Source organism: Hemitrygon akajei, chromosome 4 (assembly GCF_048418815.1).
Source record: "Hemitrygon akajei chromosome 4, sHemAka1.3, whole genome shotgun sequence".
Lineage (NCBI taxonomy): Eukaryota > Metazoa > Chordata > Chondrichthyes > Myliobatiformes > Dasyatidae > Hemitrygon > Hemitrygon akajei.
In genome coordinates, this window is record NC_133127.1 from 53,110,623 (window position 1) to 53,133,610 (window position 22,988).

General features: G+C 42.2%; 1 protein-coding gene across 1 annotated transcript in view; it reads left to right on the top strand.

Annotated features, from left to right (window-relative positions):
* Nucleotides 1–3,133: 3,133 nt before the first annotated feature.
* Nucleotides 3,134–22,988, top strand: part of adamtsl7 (ADAMTS-like 7) — a 491,555-nt gene continuing 471,700 nt past the window's right edge. Inside the window, exon 1 of the mRNA XM_073042603.1 lies at nt 3,134–3,451. The gene's annotated coding sequence lies outside the window, so the exon portion shown is untranslated. The remainder of the gene's footprint in view (nt 3,452–22,988) is intronic.

The following is a 22,988-nucleotide window of genomic DNA, read 5'->3' on the forward strand; positions in this document are numbered from 1 at the left end:
AAACCATTGACTTTTCAGGCCAAGACCCTTCTTCAGGACTGGAAAGGAAGGGGGAATATACCAGAACTTAAAAGAAGGAGAGGACGGGAGGGTAAGGAGGATAGCTAGAAAGTAATGGGTGAAGTCTGGTGGGTAGGAAAGGTAAAGAGCTGGTGAGGAATGAAGCGTGGACCATATGAGAAAGGGAAGGAGTTGGGGACCCAGAGTAGGCCATAGGCAGGTCAGAAGAGTAAGAGGGTAGTATGGGAATAGAAAAAGAGGAGAGGGTGAGGGAATTTTTTTTTACTAGAGAAGAAAAGAAGAAATCAATATTCATGCCTTGAGGATGGAGGCTAACCAGATGGAATATAAGGTGTTGCTCTCCTCTACCCTGAGGGTAGACTCATCATGGCACAAGAGGAGGCCATGGACCAAAATGCCAAGATGGGAATGGGAACTGGAATTAAAATGTTGGGTTTCCAGAAAGTTCCACTTTTGGTGGACAGAGCGAAGGTGCTCCACTCTGCCTAGTCTCATTGACCATAGTCCTCCTTACCCCTCCCATCCATGTACCTATCCAAATTTCTCTTAAATGTTGAAATTAAAGCTGCATCCACCATTTCTGCTGACAGCTCATTCCACACTCTCACTGCCCTCTGAATGAAGAAGCTCTGCCTCATGTTCCGCTTAAACATTTCATCTTTCACCCTTAACCCATGACCTCTAGTTGTAGTGTCACTCAACCTCAGTGGGAAAAGCCTGCTTTGTATACCTCCATCAAATATCCCCTCATTCTTCTACCCTCCAGGGAATAATACCCCAACCTGTTCAGTGTTTCTCTACAAATCCCAGCAATGTACTTGTAAATTTTCTCTGTACTCTTTCAATCTTATTGATATTTTTCCTGTAGCTAAGTGACTACAACTGCACACAATACTCCAAATGAGGCCTTACCAATGTCTCATACAACTTCAACATAACATCCCATCTCCTGTACTCAATACATAAATCAATGTGCCAAAGGGTAATGTGCCAAAAACTCTCTTTACGACCATACCGACCTGTGATGCCACTTTCAAGGAATTAAACACCTATATTACCAGATCCCCCTATTCCGTCACAATCCTCAGTGTCCTACAGTTCACTGTATAAGTTCTATCCTGCTATGTCCCCCCCATAGTGCCACACCTTACATTTGTCTGCATTAATTTCCATCTGCCAATCTTCAGCCCATTTTTCTAGTGGATCTAGGTCCCACTGCAAGCTTTGATAGCCTTCCCTGATGTCTACTGTGCCCCAAATCTTGGTGACATCTGCAAATTTGTTGATCCAGTCTACCACATTATCATCAACATCATTGACAACAACCTTTCTCTCAATCTTAGGAAAAATGAAGAGCTGGTCATTGACATCAGGAAGGTGGGTCAGTGCATGTGCTCCTGTCTACATCAATGGTAATGAGGTTGAGAGCTTCAAGACCTTAAGAACGAACATCATCAGTATCCTGCCCAGGTCCAACCACATAGACACTATGGCCGAGAAAATCCACAACATCTCTGCTTCCTCAGGAGGCTAAAGGAATTTGGCATGTCCCTGTCAACCCTTACCAATTTTTACTGATACACAATGGAAAGCATTCTACTTAGTTGCATCACAGCTTGGTATGGTAACTGAGCTGCATGTGACTGCAAGAAGCTGCATAGAATTGTTGACACAGTTTAGCAGGTCACAGAAACCAGCCTCCCCTCTGTCTATAGTCCTCGCTGCCTCAGTAAAGCAGCCAGCACAATCAAAGTACCACACACCCCAGACACTCAGGCAGAAGATGCACCAGCCTGAAAACACATACTACCAAGGTCAGGCAACTTCTGTTCTGTTATAAGACTATGAAATAGTTCTTTGGTATGATAAAATGGAGTCCTGACCTCTCATTCTAGGATCCTTAAGGTTGTTATAGCCAGGAGTGGTAATGGGTTCAAGCTCCCACTACTATTAAATGCTCCCAATGGTGCGTGCCTCAAATAGCCTCTGACAACCAAGTCCAGGTCTTGGCCTTCATGTGTAGCTTATCTACTAAGCCTGGCGGAACCATTTCTACTGATGGGAGAAGGGGCAGTGGTGGCTTAAAACCAGTTGCTTCAGGCAGATGGGGCTTATCAGCCATGGTTGGCAGCTCACCTAGGAGAAGGAAAACTCTGATCTCAAACCTCCGCTTCCTTGCAGCTATACCCAGTCATGGGGAGGCTTCGGGAGTCAACCCCAAGGGAACAATCTGGAGCAGAAGTCCCTAAGGCAATCCTACGAGGAGTTCTTTGCTGACTGGCAACTCCTGCAGTGCTGCTGGTACCAAAACGTATCAGTCTATGCCATTCCCTTGGATTCATCAGATGCGTGGAGAGGGGGAGCTTGCTACATGGGCATCAACTTGTTTTCCATATCGTACTGCCCAGGCTTACGTATCTATATAGCTGGGATGCAATACCCATGGTCAACTCTGACCGACAGATGTCCTCACCCTCACCCTCTCATTTTATCTCATTATGATCATGCATTTTATTGTTTACCTACACTGCACTTTCTATGTAGCTCTTCCACTTTATTCTGCATTGTTATTAGCTTGCTGTAACTCAATGCATTTATAATAATATGTTATGCATGTACAGCATACAAGACACTTTTCACTGTTTCTCTGCATATGACATTAATAAAGCAAATCCAACTTCTTCTGTGTCTCCCAATCACGCTCCACAAGCAAAATGGTGGAAATCTGATGGAATGTGGAAAAACAGGGAATACTCAACAGTTCAGCAGCATCTCTGGAGAGGGAAACACAGATGAACATGTTAATGACCTTTCAGGGAAAGGTGATTGGGTGACCAAAGATTTGTCCTTCTGTGTGAATGGGGAGATATATTTAATCCTGATTGCTATCACCAGGAGAATTCAGAAACGAGCGTCCTTTGGTGTGGTGCTGGTAGGGTGGGCCTGATCTGGCAGAGTAATGTGCTAGCTGAGTTGTGTATACCTCCCGTGCAGTGGAACGGCTCCATGCTGAATACTAATAGCATTGCTATTTTACAACACGTGCGAGTGTCCAAGTTTTGAGTAGCACCGCTGCCGGGGAGGGTGAGGGTAATTGAGGTACAGACGGTTAGGCAGCAGGCCAGGTACAGGAAGTGGACTGTTGCTCATTTGATGAATGAGAGTCGCCTAGATTCACGGAGTGGGTTACTTTTCCGGCGCGGTGCTGCTCAGGTAGAGTCCGCGGACTGGCTGTATATGCGTGGCTTCAGTTGCTTCTTCAGCGGCGTGCAGACTGCAGGGATCTGTCTGTCCCAGGCTGTGTGGACAAGGCAGCTGTGGCGGAAGAGCTTTTTTTCTCTCTGACGGGGACGCCAGTTAAAAGTTGAGCAGAGTACCCAGTCTTTCGGACCTGCACCGCCATCAGCTCGTTCGCTTTGGACATGAACAGGTAACCCTAGACTTTGAAAGTGACAGAAAGGACTCTTTTAGGAAAAATAGCTGGCTTATTTAAACAACGGATGCGTTTAACGAGAACCGCAGCGCCCTTTTTGTTTCGATTTGTGAAATATTCCCTTTTTTATTCTGAACGCATCTCTTCTTTCCTTATGGTATTGCTCAAATGTAAAGTTAATTTGGTGTAGTGTGCGTGCGGTGCGTGTATATTTGTGTCGCAAACACTTTTTTTCACTTGGGGGCTGCCATCTGCTGGCCTCTCGGTTAAGTGAAGCAGAATGACACTTGTTACTGGTCTGCGGGAGGTGAATGTGTGAGGTCCGAATCCAGTTCAGGGTTTGTATAGAGTGGCGTGGTGGAGATACGTCTCGACCAAAGGAGGTGTAGGGCGCTCCTTTCCTCCGCTATCCTACAGGTGACCCTTGGGCAAGGTGTAGTACCTGCTGAGCCCACTCCCAAGTCAGGGTCACGGCATGGGAAGCTATGGGATGGTCGTGTGAGCAGCTCGTGCATATCACAAGTCCTGGTTATGCGACCACTGACGCGAGGCAGACAATCTCTAAAGAGCAATGATAATGGCTGGGGTCACCCATCTTGTAAAGGTGGCAAACCACCTCAGTAGAAACATTTGCCAAGAACAGTCATGGTCATAGAGACCACGATTGGCTACATCACATACAAGGCACATAATGATAGCGATAATGATTCATGGGCACAAATACCTTCTGCACATTAGGACTCCTTTAAAGTATTCTTTAATTATTAGTTCTAGTGGTTGACATGACTGTATTACACTGCAAAATAATCTGAATTTTGAATGTGATCACCATATTCCAATCTGGTGCCCCTGTTTAGCAGGATGATTAAGCTAACAACTTCTATTAGGATTTTAAAAAATCACCCTTGACATTTTTAGCAGGTGTGTTGTCAAACGGTATTGATGCAAACCTGTAGGAAGAAGCCCTAACACAGACAGCTAAAGCAACAGAGAAGATGCTGGAGGAACTGAGCAGGTCGAGCAAGATCTGTTTCAGCTCCAGACCCTTCATTTGGACTGGAGTACCTAGGGTACTGTCCAGATGAAGGGTCTGGAGCTGAATATTGATGGTAGATATGGGCAACTTTGAGTTCATAAAAAGAAGAATAAAGAACATTGTCTAGTAGTGTTATGGAATAGACATGTTTAGAAGTCATGATAAAGAATTTAGCAGAAACAGATGAACTGAAGAAAGTTGGCTGTTGGGAGTTGGCGGAACTGGGCATTCTGGAAGGCGTAACACAAAACGTGCATCAGCTATAGTCTACAAAAATTAGACAAAGTTACAACAATTAATTTATAGTAAAAATGTATTCTAAATTACATTTCCTTATGCACCAGTTCTGCTGAAAACATGTATCCTGTATCGAGTGGAAGCTGAACTTTTGAGATAATTTTCTAGTATGGCCAATTGAGTTTCTAATATTTAATTATTGATATAAGGTCTTGAAGAAGACATAAATATAACAGCATTCAAACTTTGGTTCTCCCAAGGGAATTTGCAAGGAATGCCACTGTAATGCAAGGAATTAGGCAAATGAACTCCACATTTTCATAGACTTTTAAGCATGGCCTATAATCACAGTTACTCCCAGGTCACCACCATGCATTTTAGCATTCAGAAGCAGTTCCTATTAACCTTTACTAGCTTGCAAACTGGTTCTGAATGCTTACCACAGGTTCTGTTTTAATATATGCAGTCATATGAACACTTGGTGTTAGGTGGTCATTGAGAATATTCTTTGAATGTATTTTCATTAGAAATGTTAATTTGCTTTGGTGAGCTTTACTGAGGGATGGGGAAATTGGACCCAGAAGCCGGGGAGGGAAATATTTGGAATGCTGTTGTGTTTTTTTTAAACACCCATCAGCTTGCTATTGGTTATTGGGGCAGACAAACGTACTGTGAATTTTATTGCTAGGTAACCTGCTGTGGTCATATTACGAGAAATTTTTTGAAGCTTTTTCTGTTTGAGTGAAGGTCGAGTGCTATAAAGCTTGGGGCACCTAGTTCCATTCATTTTAAAGAAATAATTGGAAGAATGGAGATTGAGAAGCAAGAGATTAGTGTGGTTAGTGGTGTGCAAAGAATTTACTGCCAAAACACAGAGAGGGTACTCAATTTAAACGTAAAGTAAATTTTGTTTTGCATTCTTGATCAGTCATCAGAACAGGGAGACAAATTTGAAAAGGAAAAAAATGTCTCCTGTTTCCTCAATGGATACATATATATGCAGAAGCTCATTTTATCCTGAGAAGCCTCCTGTCTTAGCATCAGTGCTACTTTTTATTTAATGGTCAGTGGGTAAAAGTGTTTTAAATAGACTGATTTTGTCAATGAGACTGTTTTCCTATAACTTTTCTGCTTCTGATTTAATAATACAGTACCATTTGAAGACACTGATTATAAAAGTAAACTTTTAGACCATGAGACATGGGAGCAGAATTAGGCCATTTGGCCTATCGAGGCTGCTCTGTCGTTCTATCGTGGCTGATTTATTATACCTCTCAACCCCATTTTCCTGTCTACTCCCCATAACCTTTGATGCCCTGACTTAATCAAGAACCTATCAACCTCCACTTTAAATATTCCCAATGACTTGGCCTCCACAGCGGTCTATTGCCACAAATTCACCACCCTCTGGCTAAAGAAATTTTTCCTCAACTCTGTTTGAAATGGGTGTCTTTCAATTCCAAAGTTGTGCCCTTCTGGTCTTAGATTTCCCCCCAGTATAAAAACATTCTCTCCACATCCACTTTATCTCGGCCTTTCAGTATTTGATAAATGTCAATAAGATCCCACCCCCCCATTCTTCTAAACTCCAGTGAGTACGGGCACAGAGCCATTAAGCGCTCCTCATATGTTAACCTTTTCATTCCTGGCATGATTCTCATGAACCTCCTCTAGACCAATGCCAGCACATCTTTTCATAGATAGGGACTACTCCAAGTGTGGCCCGACCAAAGCCTTACTGCACATCCTTGCTTTTTGTATTGTAGTCCTCTCGAATTGAATGCTAACATTGAATTTGCTTTCTTTACTACCAACTCAACATGCAACTAAAGACCATAGGAGCAGAATTAGGCCATTCAGCCCATCAAGTCTATTCCACTATTCTGTCATGGCTAATCCTGGATCCCAATCAACCCCATACACCTGCCATCTCACCACTTCCTTTGATGCTCTGCCAAATCAAGAAATGATCAACTTCTGCTTTAAATATACCCACGGACTTGGCTTCCACAGCATTCCACAGATTCACTACTCTCTGTCTAAAAAATTCTTCTGAAAGGTCGCCCCTCAATTTGAGGCTATGCTCTGTAGTTCTAGATACCCCCACCACCGAAAACATCCTCTCCACATCCACCTTATCTACTCCTTTCAACATACGGCAGGTTTCTATGAGATTGCTCTGCATTTTTCTAAATTCCAAAGAGACAAGCCCCAAAGCTGCTAAATGCTCCTCATATGTTAACCCCTTTATTCCCAGAATCATCCTCGTGAACCTCCTCTGTACTCTCTCCAATGACAACACCTCCTTTCTGAGATACGGGGCCCAAAACTGTTGAAAGTACTTCAAGTACGGCCTGACTAGCATTTTATAAAGCCTCAGCATTATCTCCTTACTTTTATATTCTATTTCCCATGAAATAAATGCCAACATTTCAGTTACCTTTTCCACAAACTCAACCTGTAAATTAATCTGTAGAAAATCCAGCACAAGGACCCTTTTCACCTCTGATTTTTGAATTTTTTTCCCCATTTCGAAAATACTCTATGCTTTTATTCCTTCTGCACAAGTGCATGACTGTGCACTTCCCTACATTATATTCCATTTGCCCCTTTGCCCATTCCCCTAACCTGTCTAAATCCTTCTGCAGACAGTCTGCTTCCTCAATGCTACCTGCTCATCACATATCTTTGTATCATCTGCATACTTGGCCACAGTGCAATCAATTAATAATTAATCCTTCATCCAAATTATTAATACATAACATGAAAAGAAGTGGTCCCAACACCAATCCCTGCGCTGCACCACTAGACACTGGCAGCCAATCAGAAAGGTCCTCCTTTATTCTCACACTTTGCCTCCTGCCAGTCAGCCAATCTGCTATCTATACTAATACCTTTCCTGTAATACAGCGGACTCTTACCTTATTAAGCAGCCTGATATGAAGCAACTGGATGAAGAATATTTTCCTCATCTCTGTTCTAAATGGATATCCCTCCCTCTACTCCTAGACTCCCCCACTATAGGAAACATTATCTCCACATCCACTCTATCTGGGCTTTGCAATTTTCAATAGGTTTCAGTGAAATCCTTTATTATAACCACTCTAACTGAAAATACACTTAAGGCAGTGGTGAACCTGGAATTAGATCTAAGTAATGTTATTATCATTTTACATCAAAACTTTGCCATTTTAAACAGTGACTTGAGAGTATAAAACAGCAGCAGAGATTTTCGGACTGAGGCTGGGTAATCCATTCAAATTTGCCCAGAGTATTTCCTCACATATGCTTACCTGAAAAATTAAATAATCTCTCTGAAAATATGATGCCATATCATTACTTTGCATGTTAAACACATTGTTTACTAAGTGATTTGGTTAGAATCAAGGGGCTGTGCACTTGTTTGATATAAATAAGATACTACATATTTGAAAAAGACTACATAATATCTCTTCAACTCGGGTAATAACAAATGTTGCTGAAGTGTGAAGCAATGTGCACATCAATGCTTTAACAATGCCGAGGCATGTCATTTGGTATGTCACTCTCTGTCCATATGGTCAACTTCCCAAAAGTCAGTGCACCTTGATTGAAGGATGTGCCTTAGTCTAGTTGGTTCCAAAATCAAGCAATGTTTTCTTGACTAAGATTGTTGTCTTGTTGAAATGTGCTTCACCTCTAGCAGATGCTAAGCTGTACATTTTATGTTTTTTCAAACTGAAGGTCAAAGCCGTCAGCAGACCTCTACTTGATTTCCCTGCTAAAGGAAAACACTAGAAGTATCTAGTGTTTTCCCAGCATATGTGACGAATAAACTCTTCTCCAGCTTCCAGCCGGGTACAGGTACTGATTTCCACAGATCTTTTGATGACAAACTCTGCCATCTTCATCAGGGATGGTGCCTGGGTATGTCTAATCTGGTGGTATTTATACCACTGTCATCTGTCCCTCATCCAATCAGGTTTCTGCTGACCCAACTTCTTTACAAGTGAATTCCAGTTCTTACTTGAGCGAGACCTTCATCTTTGTTAAGATTCTTTTCCTCAAGTTTTATTTCAATGGCTTCCAAAAGCTGTTGGCGGGGCACAGTAGTTTTGTGCCGTCGAAGTCAATCCCATGGCCATTGCAAATGCAATGTTCTGCTACTGCCGATTTCTCTGAGTCACCCAAACGGATACTCCTCCTGTGCTCCTGAGCAAGCCCAAAGGGCCAGATGGCATACTCCTGCTCCTACTTCTGATGTTCTTATGTTAAACGTGTAGAAATACTGAAATCACTGGACGTACCCATTGAGATACAATCTGCTATTATTCAAAATCCTTTCAAATGGGGAACTCTGAGACACAAAGTTAACAATGTAAAAGTGAGGAGAGAGGTCAGGTGAAATCTCTTCATGGAGAGTTATTTATGCAAATTGCATTTTGCAACAGGAGTGGTTAAGGCCCTTGCACTATTAAGGGAAAATTGGATAAATATTTAAAGCAGAAAAAGATAGAGAGAAGAATCAATGGTGTGAATTGCTCTAGCAATGAGACATTTATGGTGAATATCTTTTTTTTCAGTGTGGCCATTATTTTAATGAGCTCTTGACAAATTTGTCCTTTCAGGAGAGAAAGCTGGAATTGACTGTGATAAACAGATGGTAGTTGTAAAATTGTGCTGTATTCCTACCACTTTCGGGCTGCAGGTGAGGCTACAAGTGTTGGTGGCCAAGTGGACATGGAGACCTAGAAATTCTTTTACTGAGATGATCATGAAATTTAAAAGGGTTGGATCCTGATTTGTGAGATAGTCACAGATATGGATTAATTACAACTTTATAAGTTCTAGAAGACTGTTTAAAATATTTGATCTGTTCTATGAGCCTTTTCCCTCATTTCACTGAAGATGGTGATGACCGATACCTACAAAAAGAATTTAGTGCTAACAATTAGATTAATTTCACCTTGCAACCTTATCATTTACCTAATCTTTACCTACTCTTTACATTACAAAAATGACGTTTGATTATTTTAATAATTAATGAACCACTGGTGATAACAAAGCAGCCTTTCTCAACCTTCTTGCCATGGAGGAACCCCTGAATTAATTTTCAGGTCTTGGGGAACCACTGTATTTTAAAATAAATAAGTATTATATCTACAGCTCACGATACGTTAGCATGATCAATACGTTGCAGATATAATAATCAGAAAATAATTGTCAATGTTCTTTTGAGTAGAGAATGAATTTATAGCCAACTTTTCCTGGGAAAAAGACAGTTAGTTAAGCTTATATTTCTTCAAATTGATTTCTTTCTTTCCATTTCATAAATTTTAAAAACTCTTAAGGCAAACATAATAAATTTCTGGCTTAATCCAAAATGGGATTTATTTTTTAAAAAGCTAGGCTCGGTGGATTTGATTTAAATAAAGGGTTTAATTAATGTTATTTACAACTTGAAAAATTGTTGACAATGTTAAATAGAAAAGTTACTAAAAACCATAAGCTGAAGCATTATGAATAAAAATAAGACAATTTTATACAAGATTTTGTGACTAAGTGACATGATCAGTGATTAGGCTCAAATTTAGGCCTAGCATGTGAAACCTGTGATTTTTTTTTTGCTGCACAAATACTTAATTCTGGGTCAAACTTGAGATATACACATGTGGATTTCATCTTCAACTGAAATCACAATTTCTGTCCTTGCTCTTAATGCTTGTTAAACAAGAACAAGCTTGCTCACACATGTAGGAATTTGAAAATGGCAGGGAAGTGTTCATTGCTTTCCTATGAATGGCAGGATGCTCTTTTTCAGAAATACAGAACTTGGACAGGGGCAGGTCAGTAAATTGCATCTTGAGTGCACAATCAGACTGCAGTTCACAAAGTTCTTCCTCTTCTCTCAAACTCAAGTTCTCAGGCTGAGTAGAAGATTCAAAGAAAGTGTCTCTTACACAGTCATATCCTTCTGTTAAAAAGGAGGAAAAATACCGTTCAATTTTGTTCTGCAGTTCTTTCAGGTTGTTTTCAATAACACTGGAGACTTTCTGATATCCTTCCTCACTCTCATGCCCAAGGAGCAGTGGAAATATTTCAAGATTTCCTTTTCCAACATGATTTTTTCCAAAGATTCAGTTTCCTTTTAAATCCAAGAATCTTGTCATCTGAAGTCAAAACATTTTCTGCAAGCCTTGCAGAGACTTGTACAACTGGTTCATATGATGAAGGATGCCTGCTAAGGAGGCTAGTTTCTGCAGCCATTCTTCATCTTCAAAGCACTCAGCAAAATCTGGCTTATTATTTTCTTGAAATTACTCCTGCAATTCACCTTTCAACTCAAACACCCTGTGAGAACTCTTCCTCTGCTAAGCCACTGGATTTCTGTAGGTAGCGGGAGATTGGTATGCTTTTTGTCCAGGTTTTTACAGGTTTTTAAACATTCTTGAGTGCACTGGTCTATGTTTAAGTTAACCTTTTTTTTGTAGCATTGTATCAAAATTTTTTTCATTTCATCTCCATGAGTTTTTGATATTTGCTCTTCTATTAAGAAAGTAGTGTGTTGTGACAATGTCATGATTTTCTTTTTTTTTTTACAAGAGAAACAAAACCTCTTATGGAACCAACCATTGATAGGGCACCATCAGTACAGATGCCAGCATATTTCCTCCAAGACAGACCTTTTGTTTCAAGATGTGAAGACAAGACATTAAATATATCTTGGCCTTTGCTTGTTTTGGGCAGCTCTTTGCAACAGAAAAAAGTTTGCTTGAATTTCACCATCATTTACAAATCTTAAAAATGCTACAACATGACATTTATTGGTGAAATCTGTTGACTCATCAACCTGGTTAGAGACGCTGTTGTTTTTTTTCTGTTTATCACACAAAATACATTCAGCATCAGGTGACATGTCATCAATACGTCGACTTATTGTACTGTTTGAAAGTTAAACCTTTTCAGTTTCTCATCCTGCCTCTTGTCCTAGCATTTTACCCACTCTAATTTTACAGTTTGGCATTATTAGGTTCTCACCAACTGTGTGACTTTTCCTTTTCTGGGTTACAAGTTCTGCTACTAAATAACTTGATTCCTAGATCTTTTTACTGACTGTGACTGTATTAACAAAAAACCTTGTGTTTATTTTTAGATTCCAATAGCTGTTTAAATTAATGTGGCTGTGATTTGCAGTTGTGTCTTTTCAATTTTGCTGGAGCCATTGCTGTATTTGCAAGTTTTTGCTGTAAACAAGGCACAATGTAATAGGATATCTTGGATTACCAATCCATGTAAAACCCATTGATAAGTAGCTTTCAATATAAAGACGGATTTTTTTTTGTGTGTCTGTTGTTGCACTAGAGCAGTGAAATAACTCACAAGATTGTAATTCTTCATCATTAACCTTATCAGAATTATCCATAGGCCTAGCATCCTCCTCTTCCATTTCATATCTCCTCTTCAAAAATCACCCCATTGGATAGTGTTTGGAATGAAAATTTCCCTCCCATTTTCTGCACACCAGTAGTTTGTTCACTCCCATAAGTCAGTCGGCAGCATGTAAGGGGAAGTTGGGGGAGTTAATTTGGGAGGGAGTAGCTGATGTCACATCCCAAGTTGGGTGAGTCCATTCAATGCTTGATGCTTCTCATCAGCCTACCGACCTCCTCTCCGTGCAATTCAGTGCTCACCATCAACTTGCCATCCATTTCTCCGTGCAATACCAATTATGCTCCTCATCAGCTTATCATCCTCCACTTCATGCAATCCAGTGCTCACCAAATATCAACAGCCTCCCTTCACTCGTGTCAAAAAGTGAGAATGGACTCAACCAAATAAACACTGTCCTACTGTGCACTGCTATATTGGGCTGGGAGATCTCAAATGAGATTGCTAATGGATGTGTTCGGTCAATGCCCACCACTGCAAATGCTAGTATCTCACATTGCGTGAAGTTCAAAAACGATGTTTTTTTTTTAATCACTATCTCTCACAGAACCCTTGTTCTGGTCAACTCCCACAGCTGAGAAACCCTGTAATAAAGAAATGGATATTTGTAAACCATTGGTGATATTGATGAATTATAGGCACTATTAATGAAATATTGTAAATCATTGTAAATTGCTTGAGAAATGAAAAGCAGTAGGTAAAAAGTAATTAAATGGCCCAATAAATAGTGGTAAATTATGTTCTCTAAAACAATCAACAGCCTGAACATTTCAGGTTAATAACCCTTGGAAAGCATTTTGGGCAGAAAAAAATGAACTTTCCCTTTTCACAGATGCTGCCTAATTTGAATAGATCATTTCCAGAGCTCTCTATTCTAATTTTAGATTTCTGAAGCAGGTAGTATTTTGCTATACTTGCTTTTGAGTTGACAAGACTTTTTCTGGGGGAGGGGGTGGTAAGGTGTACTTTATGCACATAGCATATCAGAATCAGAAACTCTGCTTGGTCAGACTGTTTTGTTAGCTTGGTTTGGAAACTGCAAAGATGATTGTAGCTTCTTTGTGGTCTGACATTTGACTGGCCAGAAAATGAAAAAAAAAACAAACAAACTTTAATGCCAGGGTGGGAGAGGCTGAGAGACAAAGTGGTCTTTTTTTTCAGAACATTAATACAATTCATCTTCAACAACACTTCTTTCTATTCAATAAAAAATAAAGGTTGTAGTTGCAAACACAATCCATCGCATCTGAGTCATTTACTAAGTTCAGATGAAATGAAATTAATTAAAAAAAATTCCTTTTGAAGACTATCATTTTACTAGGAAACCAGAGAATATTAAAGCTACCCCCCCAATTTATAATCAAAAATGTATCTAATAAATTTCCAGGATCATCCAATTTAAAAGATGATTATATAGTAAAGAAAAACATAGATGCAACAGGCCAAATACAACATGGAGAGGAGACATGGAAAGGAAAATAGGAAAAATTAAAATCAAGAATGACAATCGAGCACGTACTTGACACAGGAATATTTCATTGTAATGCAATCGAAATTTTAGTATCCAAGGTGCAATACTAGTAGTTTTGAAAAACTAGGATATTATTAAACAATTATTGAATAACTGGGGCTATTCAAAGTAAAATAGTTTCAAGACAAATTATTCAGTTACATTATAACCGATGCTCATAATTCCATACTTACTACATTTTCTTATAACACAGAAGGAGATCATTTCTGCTTATTGAGGCTGAGCTGATTCACAGAGCATTCCCAGATCCACACAATAATTTTCCCTATACAGGTCTCCCCCACTTTACGAATGTTTGCTTTACGCCACTTCGCTTTTACAAAAGACCAACGTTAGTAACCTCTTCTCGTATTACAAAGAGGATTTTTGCTTTTACGAAAATTTTTCCCATATAAATTAATGGTTCTTCGCATTACATCATTTCGGCTTAAGAAAGGTTTCATAGGAACGCTCTACCTTTGTAAAGGGAGGGGGGGGGACACCTGTAATTCAATCTTGCTATATTTACATCTCAGAATCCTTCCAGATTTCAATATTTATATGTACACAGGGGGGAAGTTTACAGTGGGTAATTACAGGGAGCTAGGTAGAAGGCTGAAACCTTGATGCTTAGTAATCTCTGGATTGCATCCTGTGCTATGCACCATTGAGGGAAAGAATAGGATGATACGCCATATAAATGCATGGCTGAAGAATTGATGTAGGGGGCATGGTTTCAGAGTTGTGGATCTTAGGGATCTCTTCAGGGGAAGGTATGACCAGTACAAAAGGAATGTGTTACACCTGAATTCAAATGGGACCAATATCCTTGCAGGTAGGATTGCTGCAACACACACAAAATGCTGGTGGAACACAGCAGGTAGGATTGCTAATGCTTTTGGGAGGGTTTAAACTGGGTTAGCAAGGAGTTTGGAACCAGAGTGACAGGTCAGAGGATGGAGCTATTTAAGATTTGCAAGTTCACACTGATAAAAATGTACTGCAAGAATGACCATAATATTATACAGTAATGGGTGCACACTGTTCAGATAAATGATGGTAGTATTGCACAGGGTGTCCGTGATAGCAGGATGTGATAAACAGAGGTTAATAACAGTTTAACAGGAGGGAGTTATCACTTCCCCAGTTATAGGTGGACCATTGTAGAGCCTAATGGCCAAGGGTAAGAATGACTTCATATAGAGCTCTTTGGAGCAGTGCAGTTCTCTTAGTCTATTACTGGAAATGCTCCTCTGTTCAGCCAAGCTGGCATACAGAAGGTGAGAAACCTTGTCCAGAATTGGCAGGATTTTCTGGAGGGGCTTTGTTCTATCACAGCCTCTGGCTTGACCAGTTTGACTCCTATAACAGATCCAGCCTTCCTAATCAGTTTATTGGGCTGGTTAGCATCACCCGTTTTGATGCCATTGCCCCAGAATACCATCATATTCAGATTGTACTGGTGACAACAAGCTGGTAGAACATGTGAAGGAGAGGCCTGCATACTCCAAAGGACCTCAGTCTCCTCAGGAAGTACAGGTGACTGTGGCCCTTCTTGTACACAGCCTCTGTGTTGGTGCTCCACTCAGGTCTGTCATCCAGGTGCATCCCCTCACCATATTCACGTCCTCTCCATCAATAGTAACAGGGAGCAGTGCAGGCTTGGTCTTCCTAATAAAGTCCCTCACTATCTCCTTTGTCTTACTGATGTAGGGACTTGACTGTCACGAGGTCAGAAATGGATATTCCAGGGATCAGATGGTTCAAAAGGTATGGGAGGTAAAAGAGGTGTTTGTGTAGCACTGCTAATCAGGAATAGTATCATTGCTGCAGAAAGGGAGTACACCATGGAGGGATTGTCTACTGAGGCAATGTGGGAGGAAGTCAGAAACGGGAAAGGAGCATACACTCTATTGAAATACTCTATATACCCACCCCAACAGCACCAGAGACACAGGAGCAAATTGGGAAGCAACTTTTAGAAAGGTGAAAGGTGCAAAAATAACAAGGTTATTGTCATGGAGACTTCAACTTTTCCAATATTGATTGGCAACTTTTCAGTGCAAAAGGTTTAAATGGGGCAGAATTTACGAGGGCTTTTCTCTGAAAGGCGACTTGATAGAGATGTCTAAGATGATAAGAGGCATTGACAGAGTGGACAGGTAACATGTTTTTCACAGGTGGAATGTACAGACTTGCTTACAGAGGATGCTGGAATTGAACTCCAAATTCTGATACCCCAAGCTGTAATAGCATCGTGCTAACTGCAACACCACTGTGGGTTTCCTCCGAGTACTCAAATTTCCTCCCTCAGTCCAAAGACCTACTGGTTAGTAGGTTAATTGGTCATTGTAAATTGTCCCATGATTAGGCTAGGGTTAAATCAGTAGGTCGTTGGGCAGCGCAGCTTGAAGGGGCTAGAAGGGCCTGTTTCACACTGTATTTTGCTATGCTTTGTAACTCCAAAAACTAATCAAAAGAAAAACACGCAGCCGGGGAGAACATGTACGCTTTGTTTCACTTTAGTGAGATGCGCCAATATGATGTAGCATAATGACATATACCATTCACATGTTTTTACCTATAACTCACAATGAATTATGTAAACAACAAGAATGCTTAATCAAACAATATATTTACAATATTATTCAAATATTACTGAAATATTAAGTACATAGCATATCTATAAATAAAAAGGAGGCACGAAGATGAAAGGAAAATGAGGGGCTATGGGGAGGGAAGAGTTGGATTGATCTTGGAGTAGATTAAGAGGTCAGCACAACATTGTGGGCTGAAGGGCTTGAACTTCTATGTTCTAAATAATATACCAACCCACATATCTTTGAGATGGGGTGGCAAACTGGAGCACCTGGGATGATGTATGCGGTGGTGTTGTAGTCCCATAGTCACACAGCATATAAACTCTTCATAAAGAACTATAGAATTTGTACCTTGATACTCATGATTATAAATTTCAGTCTTGGAGAGTGCTTGCTTGAAATAAATTATGTTTTGCATGAGCAGCCCTTGGATATAATTTGGATTCTTAGTCTGGTTCTTCAAGAAAAAAGATTGTGCACCGGTCATTTAAATAATTTGGGTTGAAAAAGCAATTGCAAAATTTGTGATTGGTAGTATATTTGGGGTGTGGTTAATACAGAGATAAGGTGTACAAAATACAGGAAGATTTCTGGGAGTACCTCTGGGAGTTTGCAATTGACAAATACATTTTGACAGGTAATTTGAAAATGTATCTTGATACTTCTTGGAAATGGTCTCTAAATAGGGTAGGGGAGCACAGGATTTTGGGGTATGACTATACATATCACTGAAAGTAAAAAAAAACAGCTTAATAAATCTACTTGATTAGCAAAATGAAAACAGATTATTAACAGATGCAGGCTTTTTACCCCTTAGGCTGGGTGAGATGAGAACTAGGTTCTGGGAATGAGAGGGTTATCATACAAGGAACATTTGATGGCTCTGGGTCTGTACTTGTTGGAATTTAGAAGGATGGGGGGGGGGCGATCCTATTGAAACCTTTTGAATGTTGAAAGGCCTAGACAGAGTAGATCTGGAAAGGATGTTTCCCATGGTGGGGGAGCCTAGGAAAAAAGGGCACAGACTTGGGATAGAGGGGCATCCATTTATAACAGTGATGCGGAGAAGTTTCTTTAGCCAGAGGGTGGTGAATTTGTGGAATTTGTTACCACATGCAGCTGTGGAGGCCAGATCATTTGGTGAATTTAAGGCAGGGATTGACAGGTTCTTGATTGGACTGGCATCAAAGGTTATGGGGAGAAGGCCGGGGAGTGGGGCTGAGGAGGGGGATAATGGGATCAGCCATGACTGAATGGTGCAGCAGACCCGATGGGCCAAATGGCCTAATTCTGATCCTATGTCTTACGGTCTAGAGGTTATAAGTTTAGGGTGAAAGGTATTTAAGGGAAAACTGAGGGAGAGCTCCTTCATTCAGAGTGATGTGAGAGTGGAATGAACTGCCAGTGGAAGTGGTAAATGTGGGTTCAATTGTAACATTTATGATAAGTTTGGATTGGTACATTTATGTGAGTGGTATGGAGGGCTATGGTCTTGGTGCAAGTAATGGGTCTAGGCAGGAGACCAGGTGGTCAGAATTTGAGATTTGCTTCTTAAAACAAAAAGCTCCATAGTATGTGCTCTATGATTATGTATAAAATTGAGAAAGAGGGACAGGATGTTGGTGTTTTAGAGCACATTGATTATGTAACTTATGAGGTGCTTCTAACTAATGTGATCTCCATTTGATGAAGACAAGGACTTAGAAACTCTGGAGAAGTTGCAAGTTGTAAACGATTGAATAGAATGACACCAACTCTGAGAGGCTGCATAGGACAGGCTGTGACTTCTTTAGCAGACAGAAATAGTCAATATTACAAGAAGTTTTGCATGGCTAGGTATTGAGAAGATGCTTTTATTTCATGTATAGATAAAAGCAACCCCCCCCCCCCGCAACAAGACTCCAGTACATTTATTGGGCAATTCAAAGGAGTTTTTTAAAAAAAATATAGACAGTGGTCAGAATTTGAGATTTGCTTTGTTAAAGCATAATTAGAAGTTAGACAAGAGAGAGAATGAACACAGGAACAAACAGTTAGGTCATTTGGTCCATTTCTGTGTTGTGATTTTCGTAATACTTTGTAAAGTTTTATCTTGTCCATTTCATTTTAGTTAATTTAATTTGCTATCAATCCATCTGTATCTTTGCCTTCCCTTTTAAAATTTTATGCAATTACATCTTTGCAGTTTTAACATTTTTATAGCCCAATAATGGAGCTGGGAGAGGAACTGGTTGGCCTGGAGTAGCAACCTATTGAATTGTGCAAGAGAATGAAAGTGAACAGTGTATGTTTGATTTTTACTTACTACATGTTGCTCAGGTAGCTCTGTTGTTAAATGAATTATCAGTTGGCACTGGGCCTGAGCCTTGTCTTGAAAGCGTGTTAAGAAAGAGGAGGTCATGTAGAGCAGCAGGAAACATCGCCAAGATGGTGGGGGGGGGGGGGGGGTCAGGTTACATCTCTTAGTCTGCCAATATAAAGAATATAGAACACTTTGGATCACAGGAATGGCAGGTTTGTTTACTGGCGTTTTCACTGACTCAACAAATCAGAGAGCCTCATTGCTATCGAAAGGTCTTCAAGCTGAAACATTAACTGTCTTGTTTTAGATGCTGTCCTACCTGCTTGAGGTTTTTTCAGCATTTTCTGTTTTTGTTTTGGATTTCCTGTGCCTGTAGTTTTGTTTTTTTTAATGTACTCAGGCAAGATATCGCAAAGATTTAACCATAAGCATCTCTGTTTGGACTGACTAGCTGGTATTTACCTTGTATAATCTGGTGAACATCTGGCCTCCTTGAGTACCCGATGGACATCTGCAGGCATTAACAATAAAGCCTTGCCCTCGCAGTCTACCTCATCCTGGCCCGTACACCTTATTGGCAATCAGCACGGAACTTTCTCCATAACCATAACTCTGCTTTTCTCTTTGCATTTTTAAATGACCTAGATGGATAACATGCAAAATTAAGCTTTTCACAGTCTTAGTACATGTGATAATAATTCAATTTCTAAAATTTTTTTGAGTTTCAAACAAAGCGCCACTGCATCTTGTGTGCATCCTGATTGTAGTATTCACACACACACACACCACCCCCCCATCCCCCGTTGAAAATATTCCTGTTTTATTGTTTTGCAACATTGAATCGACAGTGGATTTGATTTGGCTTTTTGACACTGATCAACAGAAAAAGACTCTTTCCTGTCAAAGTGAAAACGAGTCTCTACAAAATGATCTAAATTACCGTAATTACAAATATAAAGCACAAGATAATTGTTTGCATCAGTATTCACCCCTTCAAGTCAGTGTGCACCTATGGCAGCAATTACAGCCTTGAGTCTGTGTGGATAGATCTCAATCAGCTTGCACATCTGGACATGGCAATTTTTCCCCTTTCTTCTTCACAAAACTGCTCAAGCTCTGTCAGATTGCATGGGGATTGTGACTGAACAGCCTTTTTCAAGTCCAGCCACAAATTCTCAACTAGATTGAGGTCTAAACTCTGACTTGGCCACTCCAGGTCATTAACTTTGTTGTTTTTGAGCCATTCCTGTGCAGCTTTGGCTTTATGCTTGGGGTCATTGTCTAGTTGGAAAATAAGTCTTCTGCCAAGTCACAGTTCTCTTGCGGACTGCTTCGGGTTTTCCTCCATGATTTCCTTGTATTTTGCTGCATTCATTTTACCCTCTACCTTCACAAGCCTTCCAGGGCCTGCTGCAGTGAAGCATCCCCACAGCACACCCCACCACATGACTCATGGTAGGGATGGTGTGTTTTTAACTGTGTGCAGTGTTTGGCTTAAGCCAAACCTAGCGTTAGTCTGATGGCCAAAATGCTCAGTTTTGGTTTCATCAGACGATAGAACCTTCTTCCAGCTGACTTCAGAGTCTGCCACATGCCTTCTGGTAAACTCTAACTGAGGTTTTGTACGAATTTTTTTCAACAGTAGCTTTCTCTTTGCCACTCTCCCATAAAGCTGCGACTGGTGAAGCACCCGGGCGACAGTTGTTGTATGCACAGTCTCTCCCATCTCAGACACTGAAGCTTGTAACTCCTCCAGAGATGTCCTAGGCCTCTTGTTGGCCTCCCTCACTAGTCCCCTTCTTGCATGGTGATGCACCATCAATAACTCTCGGAGACGTGAGTTAAGGTAGGCTTTTATTGGCTGGAAGAAAGCACAAGCAGCAAGCGACCACCACACAACATCCTGGAGACTGAGGGAGGAGCAGTGCCTCCAATCGCCTTTATACAGGGGTCTGTGGGAGGAGCCATGGTCTGTGGGAGGAGCCACAGGAGTAGTCAGCGGGGGGGCATGTCCAGACAGGTATATGTAGTTCACCACATTCACCCCCCCCCCTTTGTTTTAAAAGAGAGTCCCCAGGGGGCGAAGTTTCTTACAAGTATATTTACAGGTTAAGTCTATCAGGTGGTCGAATCTGTCGCTGCGATCAATGTAGCACCGGCTGTGATTGCACAGGTGCCGGTGGTGATTGCACCGGAGACGGTGGTTGTGCTGGTTCCGGCCTGACTGGAGGTGTCAGCCCACTAGGCGTCAGTGATCCCTCATGCGTGTGTGAGGTACCTGGTATGGGAGTGTCGTGAGGAGTCTGTGTAGGGCTTGGTGTGCGCGGTGTCAGGTGGGTATACACCTCGGTGGGTACAGGGTTCATAGTTACCGAGGAGTGTTCGGGGTAGGGGTCTGGTGCTCCTGCGGGCACCAGGTCGTGGATGGAGACCGTGTCCTCCCGCCCATCAGGTAAGACCACGTAGGCATACTGGGGGTTCGCATGAAGTAGGTGAACCCTCTAGACCAGCGGGGAGTATTTATTGCTCCTCGCATGTTTCTGGAGCAGCACTGGCCCTGGGGACGTCAGCCAAGCCGGTAGGGTGATCCCAGTGACAGACTTCCTGGGAAAAGAAAAGAGTCGCTCATGAGGGGTGGCATTGGTGGACGTGCATAACAGGGAGCGGATAGAGTGGAGTGCCTCGGGGAGGACCTCCTGCCATCGAGAGACCGCAACCCCTTTGACTTAAGGGCTAAAAGTGTGGCCTTCCACACTGTGGCATTCTTCCTCTCCACCTGTCCATTTCCCCGGGGATTATAGCTCATGGTCCTACTAGTAGCAATGCCCCTAGCCAGCAGGTACTGGCACAGCTCGTCACTCATAAAGGAGGACCCTCTATCACTGTGGATATAGCAGGGATATCCAAACAGAGTGAAGAGCTGGTGCAGGGCTTTTATGACGGACGTGGCAGTGGTGTCGGGGCAGGGGATGGCAAAGGGGAACCACAAGTACTCGTCGATAATGTTGAGAAAGTAGGCATTGCGGTCGGTAGAGGGAAGGGGGCCCTTAAAGTCAACACTCAGTCGCTCAAAGGGGTGGGTGGCCTTGATAAGTTGCGCCTTTTCAGGACGGTAGAAGTGCGGTTTGCACTCAGCGCAGACTTGGCAGTCCCTGGTCAACGTCCTGATGTCCTCAAGGGAGTAAGGCAGGTTCCGGGCTTTCACGAAATGGTAAAGTCGGGTGACCCCCGGATGGCAAAGATCTGCATGGAGGGCGTATAGCTGGTTGAGCTGTGCGCTGGCACATGCTCCCCGGGATAGGGCATCAGGGGGCTCATTGAGCCTTCCAGGCCGGTACAGGATATCATAGTTGTAGGTGGAGAGTTCTATTCTCCACCTCAAAATTTTATCTTTTTTGATTTTGCCCCGCTGTTGGTTGCTGAACATGAACGCAACTGAGCGCTGGTTGGTCAGCAAGGTGAACCTTTTGCTGGCGAGATAGTGCCTCCAGTGCCTAATAGCTTCCACTATGGCCTGGGCTTCTTTCTTCACTGCGGAGTGCCGAATTTCAGGGCCTTGAAGGGTACGAGAGAAGAATGCTACTGGCCTGCCTGCCTGATTGAGGGTAGCAGCCAGCGCGAAGTCAGAGGCATCACTCTCTACTTGGAAGGGAATGGTCTCGTCCACCGCATGCATCGTTGCTTTGGCAATGTTCCCTTTAATGCAGCTGAAGGCCGCGCGGGCCTCGGCTGAGAGGGGAAATGCAGTGGACTTGACCAGGGGGCGAGCCTTGTCTGCATAATGAGGGTCCCATTGGGCGTAATAGAAAAGGAAGCCCAGGCACTGTCTGAGGGCTTTGAGGGTGGTGGGAAGAGGGAGTTCTAACAGGGGGCGCATACGGTCGGGATCAGGGCCAATTACCCCATTCTCCACGACATACCCAAGGATAGCGAGCTGGGTGGTTCCGAACACACACTTGTCCCTGTTATAAGTAAGGTTCAGGGCTTTGGCCACTTGGAAAAATCGTTGGAGGTTGGTGTTGTGATCCGACCAGTCGTGACCACAGATGGTGATGTTATCCAGATATGGGAACGTGGCCTTCAGTTGGCACTGGTCCACCATCCAGTCCATTTCCCTCTGGAAGACAGAGACACCATTCGTGACACCGAAGGGGACGCGCAGGAAGTGATAGAGCCTGCCGCCCGCCTCGAAGGTGGTATAGGGGCGGTCCTCTGGGCAGATGGGGAGCTGGTGGTAAGCGGATTTCAGATCTATGGTCGAGTACACCTTGTACTGAGCTATCTGGTTGACCATATCCGCGATGCGGGGTAGGGGGTACGCGTCAAGCTGCGTGAACCTATTGATGGTCTGGCTATAGTCCACGACCATCCTATTTTTCTGCCCGGTCCGAACAACAACCACCTGGGCCCTCCAAGGACTT